Source organism: Peromyscus californicus, unplaced genomic scaffold (assembly GCF_007827085.1).
Source record: "Peromyscus californicus insignis strain IS unplaced genomic scaffold, ASM782708v3 Scaffold_12__1_contigs__length_115047231, whole genome shotgun sequence".
Taxonomy (NCBI): domain Eukaryota; kingdom Metazoa; phylum Chordata; class Mammalia; order Rodentia; family Cricetidae; genus Peromyscus; species Peromyscus californicus.
The window spans coordinates 95,955,317-95,968,910 of record NW_026294413.1 but is presented as its reverse complement, the minus strand read 5'-3'; the positions used below and the strand labels follow the sequence as shown (position 1 = coordinate 95,968,910).

The window sequence follows — 13,594 nt, the reverse complement described above, 5'->3', positions numbered from 1 at the left end:
GTGCCCAGCATGCCCACATACATGTGTCTGTGCTGTGTGTGTGTGTGTGTGTGTGTGTGTGTGCGTGTGCGCGTGCCCATGTGTCATTCATACACAGGTTTCTAGCATCAGTACTTCCATACAGTGTGGCAGTTTTGCAGATTCTTCCATTGGGGAATCTATCTGCGTTCCCAGCTGTAGTCCTGCCCCCCAAACCCTTCCTCAGCAAACATTTCTATCTTGAGCCATGGTTCTAACTTTGACTAGAATTTGGGCACTCAGGAAGAATGTGAACAGCTTTTCTTCTTCAAAGGAGACATTGTCACTTGGCTTTCTTAAAATACTGCATAACATTCCCAAGGTGTCAAAGTGCCTGGTTTCCATTCTCTGTTGAGCACACAGATGCTTCTCACCCTGTTGTCCCCCCAACTATGGCTCACACTCGATGCTGCAGAGCATAGGTAGAGGATTGGTAATAGGGCTGAAGCACCACAAACAAATCTAACCCAAGCTGGCAAGCCATAGGCTTCTTGGCACTGCCAAGGGCATTGTTCCAGTTCCTGCTTTTGTTGGCTTTTCATTTCCCCTAAGATTCTCCAAGAAGTATATGGATGCTCAGGCAAAAGTCAGGCGTTTACTTCTTTGGATTTTTCTTTTTCTTTTGGGAGGGGGAGATTAGGCATTGAGAAAGGACCTTATTATATAGCTCAGGTTGGTCTTGAACCCATGATTATCCTGCCTCAACCTCCACAGTAGTGGGATTACAAGCATATAACAGCACACCCAGTGGGATTTTTTCCTTTTTCAAGACCCTAAATGCCCATAACCCAAGATGTCTTATTTCCCCATCAGATTTTTTTCCATCACAAATATTTACAGGTAGTATGTGACCTCCTGTATCAGGAACTGGCTTCTTGCAGCCTTTCACAAAACCTTGTAAGACATGACACACACCTATACCACCTATTGCCTTTTACCTGGGGAAGCAATTCAAATATTACACCAAAGCCTCATTTCTTGGCCAATCCAATCCCAGAACTCTTAAAAGACTTTGACCCAGGCTGCAAAATTACACACATCTCTCTTCCTCTACATAGGAAGATAACAGTCATTGCAATTTTTTTCCTGCTGGCAAACAAGTTTTTCCACGAAAAGATATAAATTTTCAACTTCTTAGTACCAAGCTTATCCACAAAATGTTGACTTATGACCTAATATTTGGCTTCAGTCAGACTCGGGAGCATTTCACAACCATGCTCGCAATTCAACATGACAATCAGACACGGCTATTTGTACGATTTCAAAAGGGCATGTCATGTTGAAGGAAGAATTAAGATCAGCTTCCTTTCTACCTCTCAAGTGATGTTTCAAGAAGAAAAAAAAGAGAAATAAGCTGGCTCAGGCCAACTGGAAACTGACTCTAGAAAAGGCCCTGTAGGCATTCAGAGGGGGCATCTGGAGTCCTTCAAGCCACAAGTCCATGAGCATGCAGTGTGTAGACTCACAGACAGGCAAGCACAGCCACATGGGGAAAGCCTGCATTTACAGTCATAATGTGGACTAAGCTTGGTAGGACACAGCATCTGAAAAACATGCTGGCAATACCCCTGCCTCCACTCCATGTTCCACACTAAGGCTTTTCTCCACAAGTGAGAAGTTCCCTTCTTGAGCAGATGAGTGATCCCAGAGACTCAATGGCCCCATTTGTAAACATTGACTAAATTAACCAGGGTCTTTCCTGATTGCTTGAGGAAGCATGTAGCTAGATCCCTAATCTATATGACAGCGCCATAGCATGGGGACTAGTAAAATGTAATAGGACACATGTTGTAACAGGACCCAACTGCAAAAGGGCAGGCCAGATTCTGGATCTCTCTGTATAACATATTACCTAAAAAAAATCCCATTTTGTTCCTCAGTACCCCCAGAACTCTATGGCCCACTCTCTCAGCCTTATGCTAAGTAAAACATAGCACCAACATTTCCCCTTAGGATAATTTTTTGGACCTTGCAGATATCTCTATAATCTTCCTGGTGTATCATCAAGACACAAGCCATCTTCAATGTGACTGTGCAATGTGGACATTTCAGAAGTAACTGAAAGAAGGCACAATGGCTAGAGAGATGGATCAACCAGTGAAATGTGCTGTGGGATGGTCTGTATGTCAAATGCTCTGATTGGTCAATAAATAAAACACTGATTGGCCAGTGGCCAGGCAGGAAGTATAGGTGGGACTAACAGAGAGGAGAATTGAGAGAACAGGAAGGTGAGGGGAGTCACTGCCAGCCGCCACCATGACAAGCAGCATGTGAAGACGCCAGTAAGCTACGAGCCACATGGCAAGGTATAGATTTATGGAAATGGATTAATTTAAGCTATAAGAACAGTTAGCAAGAAGCCTGCCACGGCTATACAGTTTGTAACCAATATAAGTCTCTGTGTTTACTTGGTTGGGTCTGAACAGCTGTGGGACTGGCGGGTAACAGAGATTTGTCCTGACTGTGGGCAAGGCAGGAAAACTCTAGCTACAGAAATGTTTGTTGTGAAAACATGAGGACCTGAGTTTAGATCCCCAGCACTCATGTAAAGTGCTGGGTACAACTCCATGTACCTGTAATCCCAGTGCTAGGGAAATAGAGACCAGAGGTTCCCCATGCCTTGCTGGCCAGCCTGTCTAGCCCCATTGGTGAGCTCCAGGTCTCAGTGAACAAGAGTCTTTTAAAAAATAAGATGGAGAGCAATTAAAAAAGATGCCTGGTAATAAACTCTAGCTGCCACACACACATATACATATGCATATGCATACAAATGTATACATATATGTCAAGACATTCATACAAATGCCTTTTATTTGTATGATTCATACAAATCACAGCTCTGTAACCTGCATGCAAACCCCATTCTTGATCTTTTGTAGAATGATTTCCACCTTTCACTTAAAAAAACCAGGATGTAGTTACTGTAGGTCAAAATAAATTTTCTATACACATTCCAATAATCATGAATCTACCTCCTTATTTGATGTTGCTTGTACACAAGGTTGACTTGATCATATGGGGGATACCTAATATTTCAAGTTTCTGAACCCCAGAAGATCCAAGACTCTTCTCCTTTTCCTGCCCCCTCCCCCACCCTCACCTCCCACCCCCTGTGATAACCATTTTTCTTTTTTTGAGTGTTTGGTTTGAATGTAAAATGTCCCCCTGGGCGCGTGCTTTAGACATCCATTTCCTACCTAGTGGTGCTGTTGGAAGGTAGGATCCTGATGGGTGCAAAAGTTACCAGCAGGAAGCCTTTACCCGGGCCCTGGTGTCTGCCTTGTCTTCCTTGTGGCCCACTATGATGTGAATGGCCACCACCACATGCCTCTATCAATGGGCTGAGGCACTCTGTCATTCTTTCCCAGCTCACTGACCCAAAATCTCTGAAACTGAGAGCTCAAATAGCGTCCCTCCCTTAAGTTGCTTGTATCAGATACTATGGTCACAGCAGCGTGGAAGTAACTCATACACCAAGCCAGTGTGCTTCTTTCCACTCTGCTCTGATTCAGCTCTCCCCCGCCCCTGCCCATTCCCCGGCCTCAGTGTCTTGTCCAGTCTCTGGCTTCTTTGGGACAGTGTGCCTACACTCTTCCTCCATTCTCCATGCCTGAAGCTCAATTTCAGAAAGCTCTCACACTAGGATACAGCGCCAATTACTTATTTACAGTGACTTCTTTCAACAAGAGATGGTTTTAGACTCTTGAGAAGACAATGGAAATAGGAATTTTGCGTTTTTTCAACTGTGCAACATTCACATAGAAGACGAACCAAGCCACCTCCCTGCAGCATCTCAGAGTCCCTACCCTAAACGTCCCAACAGATCTTTGAACTCACTATTTTTACCACTTCCTGTTTTTACTTCCTTCTGCCTGGGTCTCTCAGTATGGTCCTTTTCCTACTTCCTAGGAGGCTGTGGAAGTTAGGGAAGGCAGTGTCTGAGAGCAATGAGAGACAGGCTTGTAAGTGGCTTAGAAATAGAGTGTTGACAGTATTTCATAATGCCTTAAAGAGTAAAGTGATACTGCAGCCTTTTGTTCTACTATTAAAACAAAAGCAATCCAAAAACTTATTTCACCCTTTCTCTGGGTTGAATCACCTTTATATCAAATGTACTCTGATTTTCTAATCACTCAGTTACACGTAACATTCAGCTACTGAAAAGCTGGGGGGCAGACAAGGTGGTCAGTGCACTCTGATGTTCTTCTAGCCCTTGTCTCTATGTAAAGCTTAGACAGACATACACAGCCAGCTCTCCAGTTTCTCATGACCCTGGAAAGCACCTTAAGATTAGCTCTAGGGTCCTGGGACACAAGTCCACAAGCTTTTTAAAAATGCTATAGAAGGGATTTTTAGATTATTTTTAAAAAGGCAAGATGGCAAAGCTAATATTACCTTGAAATATAATGTGACTGCCTCTACAGTATGACTTTTAATTAATAGTGACCATTATCAGTGAAATTATTTCAAAATTGGATTATCTTTCATGGTTACTAGCACCAGAAAATGATAGCACTTTGGAAAGTAATGCAGCATCATATAATGTGTACATTTAAAGTTATTGTATCTTTAATCCTGGCAAATTGGAATTTAACACAAAAAGTAACTCAATATTCAGAACTGACACTAAAACTAACATGTGAATATTTTAACTATTCAATGTCAGGGAAATAATTTAATAAATGATGGTTCATGAATACGAGATCAATGCAACACACACTAACTTCAAAGACTAAAAAAAAACTATATGCACAACCCTGAAAATCTTGGGAATATTTTCCTCAAATCTTAGCCTGCTTCTAAATATTTTGCTTGATATTTTTTCTTCTCCTTCCCAATATACAAACTTGATTCACTAATTAATTAATTAATTAGGACAAAATAACAATAAATAACACAAGCATGAAAAATACATATGTGAGGATGTTAGGGAGAGGAAGCAGAATATCTCTGGAAATCAATAAGGTCAATAAAGTCAAGGGCATGTAGGACTCCTTTATCAGAATACAAAACAATGGCAAGTGACAGACTCACTGGTTTTATCTCCTGTGAACTATCTTAGGAAATAGAATCCAGCTCCCTCTCTGAGGTCCACTCCCTTCTCAAACTGCCTGAAAGTCCAAAGGCTAAAACTGGGAACAGAGACAAGAGGTTGCCTGGCCCGGCCCTTTACAGATACTTCCTAACATTTCTCATAACGTGATCAGCCTATATTGTTCAGGAAGGTCAGGCATCATAGACACAGCCACGAGTGAGCTGCAGCATGGTGATTGGCTTGCTGGCCCCTGTTCCACCCTGGGAATAACATGAGATTGCATTGCCATGTATTGCTCCATTGCTTCCATCCTTCCTGGAGCTCACACAGAGAGCAAACTTTGGAGTCAGCCATCAGCCTTTGAGATAAGAATCTCATTGTGTTCTTCTATTCCATCCTAAATGCTTAGAGAAGGGAAGAGAGCAACCTCGATGCTCTCCCAAACAAGCCAGAATGCTGGTACTGCCAACATCATTTACAAATGCCAATGGAATGAGGTGTTAAAGGATGGGCATCTGTAGTACCAGGTACAAGTCACTAGGTACCAGGACTTAGAAATATCTTTCAGCCATAGAATTATTCTCAAGAGCAGAGTCTCATTCTCCTTTTATAGATGAAATGACCAGGTCTCTGGAAAAGAAAGTGTCTTATCCCTAACTAATAAAACATGGAGCCAGGCCAACATGGGTTCCAGCAATCTTCAAAGACACTTGTGCTTTCTCTGCTCTGCTTGAGCTCACGAAAGGAAAACTGTGGAAAAGATTCCCCAGGTCTATGTCCTTGGACCATTTCCCTGGGGGAAGGATGCTGATTACAGTCCACATGTGGATGACTATGCATGTTTTTCTTCAGCTTTGCAGACAAAGATGCTTCATGGAACTTATGCCATTCCAGAGGAAGGAAGGACACTGGTAGGTGCCATTCCCAGGGATTCTTTGGACAGTTGATACATCTCCATTTGCATTAGCGATCCATGGAACATGCCCCCTGTCTTTCCTGGCATCTCTCTTTAGGCAGAGCTTGGCCTGTTGAGTATCTAAAGATTTAGCTCTTAACAGTCATATTCATACAATGGAAATGCACTGCAAAGCACAGCCTGAACCCTAGCTGCCGCTATACCTACATTACACACTGTGCCAAATCACAAGAGGAACCAGGAAAACCCAAAGACCGTCTGCAGAGAAAAGGACAATTTTACAGCTTGCTGATAGGAGCGTGGGCTGGCATGATATTTCTGGAATGGCGATTTGGTGAGAAGAATTGTATGCTTTTCAAATCTGCATATGCAGCAGTCACTCCTTTGGGGTTTATTCTATAGAATTACTTGGATGCTGAATGGATGTTTGTACAAAAAAAAAAAATCAAAGCAACATGTTAAATGAACGAGAAACTAGAAGCTGAACACCCAATGTTTGAAAATCAGGTAGGTAAATGGTAGCATTAAATGATGAAATATTATCTTTCTTTTAATATAGTGCTTTTAAAGAGCACTGATTGCTGAGAGAGTGTACAGGGCAAAAAAATAAAAAGTAAATATAAAAGATGGAGCCCTAGGTAACGAATTAGCCTGAGCTTCAGAGTCTCAATGTGTGGATTTGAATCCCAGGTGCATTGCTTGCCAGCTGTGTGAGTACAGATAAAGTTGATTAACACCCCTGGGCCTTGGTTCCACTGGATAGAAAATGGACAGAGTTCTGATGAGAATTAAATACTTCAATATACATGATATGCTTAGGGCTTTGCTAAATAAGTTACAACTAATATTAGAACACTTAGTGAAAAACAGGTTGTTACAATGGATGACATCTCTTTTTAGCGATTATATCAAAGGTTCATATTTATGAAGAGTCAAATCAAGTACCAAATCCTAACAATGGCCATCCTTGGGTCATGCCATTATAGGAGAATATTTAACATTTTTTTCCTGTTGTCCATGTGTCTGCAGTGCCACGAGCCTTTCTTTTGTGATTGCAGATGTCTAAGAGGGTAATTTTTAGAAATTCAGTCTTATATCTTGAGCTCTAGGCAGTGAAAAGAGCAGAGTGGGAGAGGAGGGCCTTCCTGTTGCCTCCAGCTCTGAAGTGAACCTACATTCTCCAGCTGATTGCTTTTTAAGAGACTCGCCATCATGTTACAGTCCAGAGTGCAGAATACTGTGCCTGGAACAGAATAAGGGCTCAATGCCTGCTCTGCTTCCTTTTCCTTCCATTAATTCCTAGCAGGAGTCAGGACACAAATCTGTCAGCTGGGTCTTAAAAAACCTTTCTTCCTAATCTCAACCTATCAGATATCTACCACCCTCACCAATTCAGCAACACACATTCTGTGATTGTGTATATGTGTGTGTGTGTGTCTAGAACATGTGTGCACATGTGTGATAATGTGTGAGAATTGTGTGTATACATGTTTTAGTGAGGGGGAATGTATGACAGTGTATATGGGAATGTATATATTACATGTATATGGGAATGTATGTATGGGTATGTGTACATGTAAGAATATGTGTTAGAATGTGTATCTATGTGAGTGCATTGTGAGCATTTCTTAAGTGTGTAAATGTGGGGAAAAGGTGACTATGTATGTTTTCATAAGTGTGGAAATGCCTGTGTATATGAATGTGTATGGGTACTGTTGGTAAACTGAGAACCAGCCACATTCCAGAGCCAGATGCTCCTCCAACCCACCTTCAGTGACTCAGTGCCAACAGTCACATCATCACCAGCCACCAAATGCAACACAGTTCCACTATTGCCATAAGTCTGGTACCTTTTATAAAGCCTGTGACATCATGCCCCCCACCCCTTGTCCCCACTCAGAGGCGGCCCTTTGCACTCTCCCTCCCCCAGCAAATCTCTCTGAGCAAGTCTGTTGCAAGGTGTGACTTTGTGGCATTCCTTGGCCCTCTGATTGCTGAAAAAACCCTAGCAGGTATATGTGTGACTCGTGTGTGGATGTGTATGAGTTACTTGAATGTGTAAAGGTGTATAAGTACACATGCAAGTAAGAATTGTGTGGGTGTGCAAATGATGTGTACAGAGATGTAACTGTGCATATGTTTGTATGTGTAAATATGAATTCGTGTGTATGAGAAAGAAGAAAAGAAGTGAGATTATGAGCATCAAAACTCCCATGGAGGTAGCAGAGAGGATTTGAGTAGCCAAGCATCTGGAGGGTCACAAGAGGTTCAGGGACATTCTCTTTCTTCTGGAAATAAGGAGCTGCTGTGGGATGTTCTGTATGTCAAATGTGTTGCTGTGATTGGTTAATAAATAAAACACTGATTGGCCAGTAGCCAGGCAGGAAGTATAGGCGGGACAAGCAGAGAAGAGCATTCTGGGAAGTGGAAGGCTGAGGCAGAGAGACACTGCCAGCCACCATGACAATCAAGATGTAAGGTACCGGAAGGCCATGAGCCATGTGGCAACTTATAGATTAATAGAAATGGGTTACTTTAAGATAGAAGAACTAGATAACAAGAAGACTGCCACAGCCATACAGTTTGTAAGCAATATAAGTCTCTGTGTGTTTACTTGCTTGGGTCTGAGCGGCTGTGGGACTGGCAGGTGAGAGAGATTTGTCCTGACTGTGAGCCAGGCAGGACCAGAAAAACTCCAGCTACAAGGAACCTTTCTTTCTGGTCTTTCAGAATAAGAAAGAAGTAATCTCAAATGACATGCAAACATATGATGATGCGAGACTGTTCACAAAGCCCAACTACAGAATCAGCAGGTATCTAAGAGCATGCTATCTAAGGAGCACAGGACAAAGACCTTTATCTGACTCAGACCCAGGGCCAGCAGAAGGGAAAGCCTAGAATAGCCTCAGTGGGAGGGAGGGAGATCACTGCTGGGCTCCACACATCTGCCATAAAAGCTGTTGTCTGGAAGCATCCAGAAGGTCCATTCAGCTTGTCCTGTCTTCATACCACAGTGAACAGGATGGAACTGGGCAAAGAGGCCTCACAACCAAAGGGCAGTAATGCAGGAGATATTCTTGGTGTATGGCCATGAATACAAGCAAGAGGCCACCTGCAATTGTGTCTTGGTGGTCAGATTGAGCCTGCCCTTCTGTTCTGTGATTGCACAGAACAGAATGAGTGGACCCGTCCCAGCACTACAGCCATGGAAATGAGTGCCTGCAGGTCAGGGGGTAGGATTTCTGCTATGACTGCCCTTCCTGTGCTGGTATCCATGCATCCTGATTAACACCAACTACATTAAGGAGTACACATGATCAAGAGGAACAGGTGACTGTGCATTTGATGAAGGACAGTGTTGCCTTTTCTATTAAATGATCTCTTTTGGAGCCTATAATTTTCTTTCTAGGATCTTTGATTCTTCCTTAAAAAACACAGTGTAGGTGTTGGTGAAAGGATTTGGACACCGCTGGCAACACCTTACTTTAGTCCTTCGGCTAGCCATGTGAACTCTCAGAGTTAGTGTTCTCACGTGGAGGGCAAGGACAGCACAGGACAGGACAGTCCCCTCCCATACCTGTTATAGGTAAAATCAACACAAAAAGTGCCTGATGCACTAAAGGAACTGGATTGAATATTAACACAATATCCTCACGATTATGATAATTGTTACCAATATCATAGCATTAAGCTTGGGTCTTGATTAAAACACAATTGTCTTGGGATAAACAACACTTGAAATTGTCCTCCATCATCAGCCTGGTAAATTAGAAAGACTGTTAGACTGGGCTACAGTCTCAACCCAACTACTGACTCATTACCAATTTATGAAATGCTGAAGCCCAAGTGGCCTGTAAGGTCTTCTTCAGCTTCAGCATCCTCCAAGTCCATGTTATAGACAGTGGTTCTCAAAGTATCTTCTGGAGGCCCGCAGCATCAGCACTGATGGAGAACTTAGGAGATTTAACTATACCAATCAACCAATCAATCAACCAATCAATTTGTGGTCTTTCTTTAAGAAGACATAGAAAGAGGGGGAACATTGCATCCTTGTACTTGGGGCACTAAGTAAAGAAAGAAAGATCACAGGTTAGAGAGATCAATGGAACTGAAAGAAACTTTAAAGGAAAATCACACCGGGCATCTTATTCCCGGAACAGTCTTTGCTTAGTTCTCTCCCATTCATTCTCTTATTACAAGGTTAGGATAAAATCCCATGATACAAACTGTCCATTTTCCACCAAGAAAGTTGAGCTTAGAAAGAATTGTTCCTAAAAGTCAGAGAACCTACTGCTGTCAGAGATTGGATTTCTCCCAGGATTTGCCCTGAGGGTGGTCTTCCTGTCATCACTGTCAAAAATTTGAACACTAGGAGCCTCAGAGAGCTGCTTGGAATCCCTTCAGTTAGTTGGCTGTGTGCTGATGTTTGCTTTACTCCCATTGTTAGATTCCGACCAAGATTCTATTAGGAATACCTGTTCCCCAAACTTGATTTTAGGGTGGATTCCCTTTTATTTCTCTTGAGGCAGTTTTTTCATAAACCAGGGAAAGGTTCATCACTTTTCCAAGAGAAGATGCAAGACCGGTACAAAGGTAAAAGAAACCCCTTAACATAGAAGAACCTATGGCTCCTTTCCTAAAATCTAAAATTGTACACTGTCAGCGAAGCTGGGGGTGGGGCCTAAGCAAGTTTCTCAGCAGGGCAGGAAGACACATTGATTTCCAATGATCTGTCAACATTTTAAACTGTCCAAACTCCATGATGAATAATAATCTAATCTGAGATATTCCGTGGGAAAAATTAAGAGTGATTTAAAAATAAGATTAAATGGGTTTTCCTAGATGTAAAATAGCTTATAAAAATAATATAATTTTTAGATGAGTATGAACACAATTACCCCCACATTAGTGAACACGACTGCTCCCAGAAAAAAACAAAAACAAAATCAGGTTATCAAATGAAAATGTGTGCCACCTTACCCGCTACCAACACACAGGCCCTTCTCATACTACATCCAACCTCTCCATCCTTCAGGTCAGGGACATCCTTCTCCAGGGCTGAGCCCAGTGAGTCCGCCTGACCCAATCATCCTCCACGCATCATCTCCAACACATTGGATCCAGCTTGGATACCACATCCAATGTCCAGGTCTAGGCTGGCCACACCTGACCTGCCTGCATTGCAACAAATCTCCAAACTTCCACCAGGACCCACTCTGTCTATTCTCCAACCCACAAGACAACTTTCCACCCAACCAGATCTACCCTATACTCCAGGCTTGGACCAGGAAGCACATCCTATACACCAACCCTTTGTCTATCTGAATTCATTCCTCCCAAGCCATTTCCAATCTCTAAGCCCAGTCCTCCCCTATATGCTCTCTATACAAACTGCTGATCTCTCAATAGAAAATTGAAAGTCAGAAGCCTGGAGCAATGTACTTCAAGCCCTAAAAGATCATGATAGTTAGCCTAGACTAATATACACAGAAAAAGTATAATTGAGGGAGAAAAAAATCTTTCACAATATAAAAAACCTTAAAAATATTTATATCCAACCAACAAAACCTAAAGAAAATACAGGAAGCAGTATTTCTGCTGAGGTGAGGAAGGAGCATGGCCAAGAGACTATGGAAAGAAATACAAAACCATAAGTATTAAAACACAAAGTACCACTGAGAACACATACAACGGTACCAAAAATCAGTAACACAATGATGCCACTAACACATGCATTTCTATAATAACTTTAAATACCACACTTTAAATACCAATGGTCTCAGTTCTCCAATCAAAAGATACAAGTGGTCTGACTGAATAGATCAAGAAACAAAATCCATCTAGCTGTTGTCTACATGAAACATACCCTAGCTTTAAAAATAGAAAACCACCTTAGAGTAAAAGGATGGATGAAAATATGTCAATGAAATGGGGCCAGGTAGCAAGTAGGTGTCACTGTCCTGCTATCTGATATGAGAATTTTATCCCTCTGATTAAAAAATGGACTTCAACTAAAACTAATCAGAAAAGATTTAGAGAGACACTTCATTCTAATAAAGGGAATAGACATTACTATCTATTCTAAGCAGCATGTATCAAACTCTATTGCCCCCAATCATAAAAAAGAAGTACTGGATTTAAAAGTACAGATTAACACTAGCCCATTAATAGCAGGCAATGCCACTCCCCTACTCTCTCCAACAGACAGGTCCATCTGGACAAAAAATAAAGAGAATATCAGGATTAATTGACATCCAATATCAAATGTACTTAACAGATATCTATAGACTATTTCCACCCAACTACCAGAGAATACATACTCTCCTCAGCAGCAAATGGAAGCTTTTCTAGAATAGACCACATACTGGGACACAAGGCAAATTTTACAAATAAAAAGAGATGAAATAACTACTTGTATTTTATTCTATCTGACCACATTGCAATAAAACTCACAATTGACAGCAGACAAGTCTCTAGTAAGTACATTAACTCAGAGAGTTAACAACTTACTACTGAATGATGACTTTGTCAAAGAATAAATCAAGAAAGAAATAAAAAGTTTCCTAAATCAAAATGAAAACACAACACAAGACCTATGGGAGCATTGAAAGCAGGCTTATGAAGGAAATGCGTAGCTCTAAATGTCTATAGTTAAAAAATCAGAAAAAGCACAAATGATCAAATGATGCAATTAAAAATTTTGAAAAAGCAAGAACAAACCAAATCCAAACACACTCAATGGCAAGAAATAATAAAATTCAAAGCAAAAAGAAAAATCAATGAAATAGCAACAAAGAAAATTCAAAGATTCAACAAATGTAAGAGCTGGGTCTGAGAAGGTAAACAAGATTGACAGATCTTTGGCCCAACTACTGAAAAGGAAGAGATGACCCATGTTTAAAAGATCAGAAATGAGTATGAAACACTTCATTCTAATCAAGAGAACAGTTAAACAAGAAGACATCACTACCCTAAACATACATATGTCAACCTCTTAGTGCACCCAATTTCATTTAAAAATGTACTACTGGATTTAAAAGCACAGATTAACATAAGCCCATCAATAGTTAATAGTAATGACACACACCAAAGAAATCTGTAACATAGTGAGGGAATATCTTAAAAACCTGTATTCCATTAAGTGGAAAAACCTAAAAGAAATAAATGAAATTCTAGATTCAGCCAAACCACCAAAATTAAACCAAGAAGTCCACAACCTAAAGACACCCATAACAAATGAGGGTGAAATGGGAGCAAAAAGCTGTCCATCCTGAAAACAGGTTACAGCCTGGTGGATTTTGACCAGAAAAGTTCTAGAAACAATAAACAAATTCAGCAATGTGCCAGGATACAGAGTCAACTTGCATAAATCAATAGCTTTTCTACACACTAACAACAAATATCCAGAGAATGGGATCATTGACATATTCCCATTAACAATAGTCTCAAGGAAAATAAAATATCTAGGAATAAACCTAACCAACAAATTGGAGGACCTCTACAACGAATTTTTTAAACCACTGAAGAAAGAGATAAAGATACTAGGAAATGGAAAGATATCCCATGCTCACAGATTAGTAGAATTAATATTGTGGAAGTGATTTTACCAAAAGCTACTAACAGGT

The 13,594-nt window shown here is 41.1% G+C and overlaps 1 protein-coding gene across 3 annotated transcripts in view; it reads right to left on the bottom strand.

The window, feature by feature from the left end:
* Positions 1-13,594, bottom strand: part of Grid1 (glutamate ionotropic receptor delta type subunit 1) — a 727,989-nt gene that overhangs the window by 18,996 nt on the left and 695,399 nt on the right. The gene's annotated exons all lie outside the window — the stretch shown is intronic.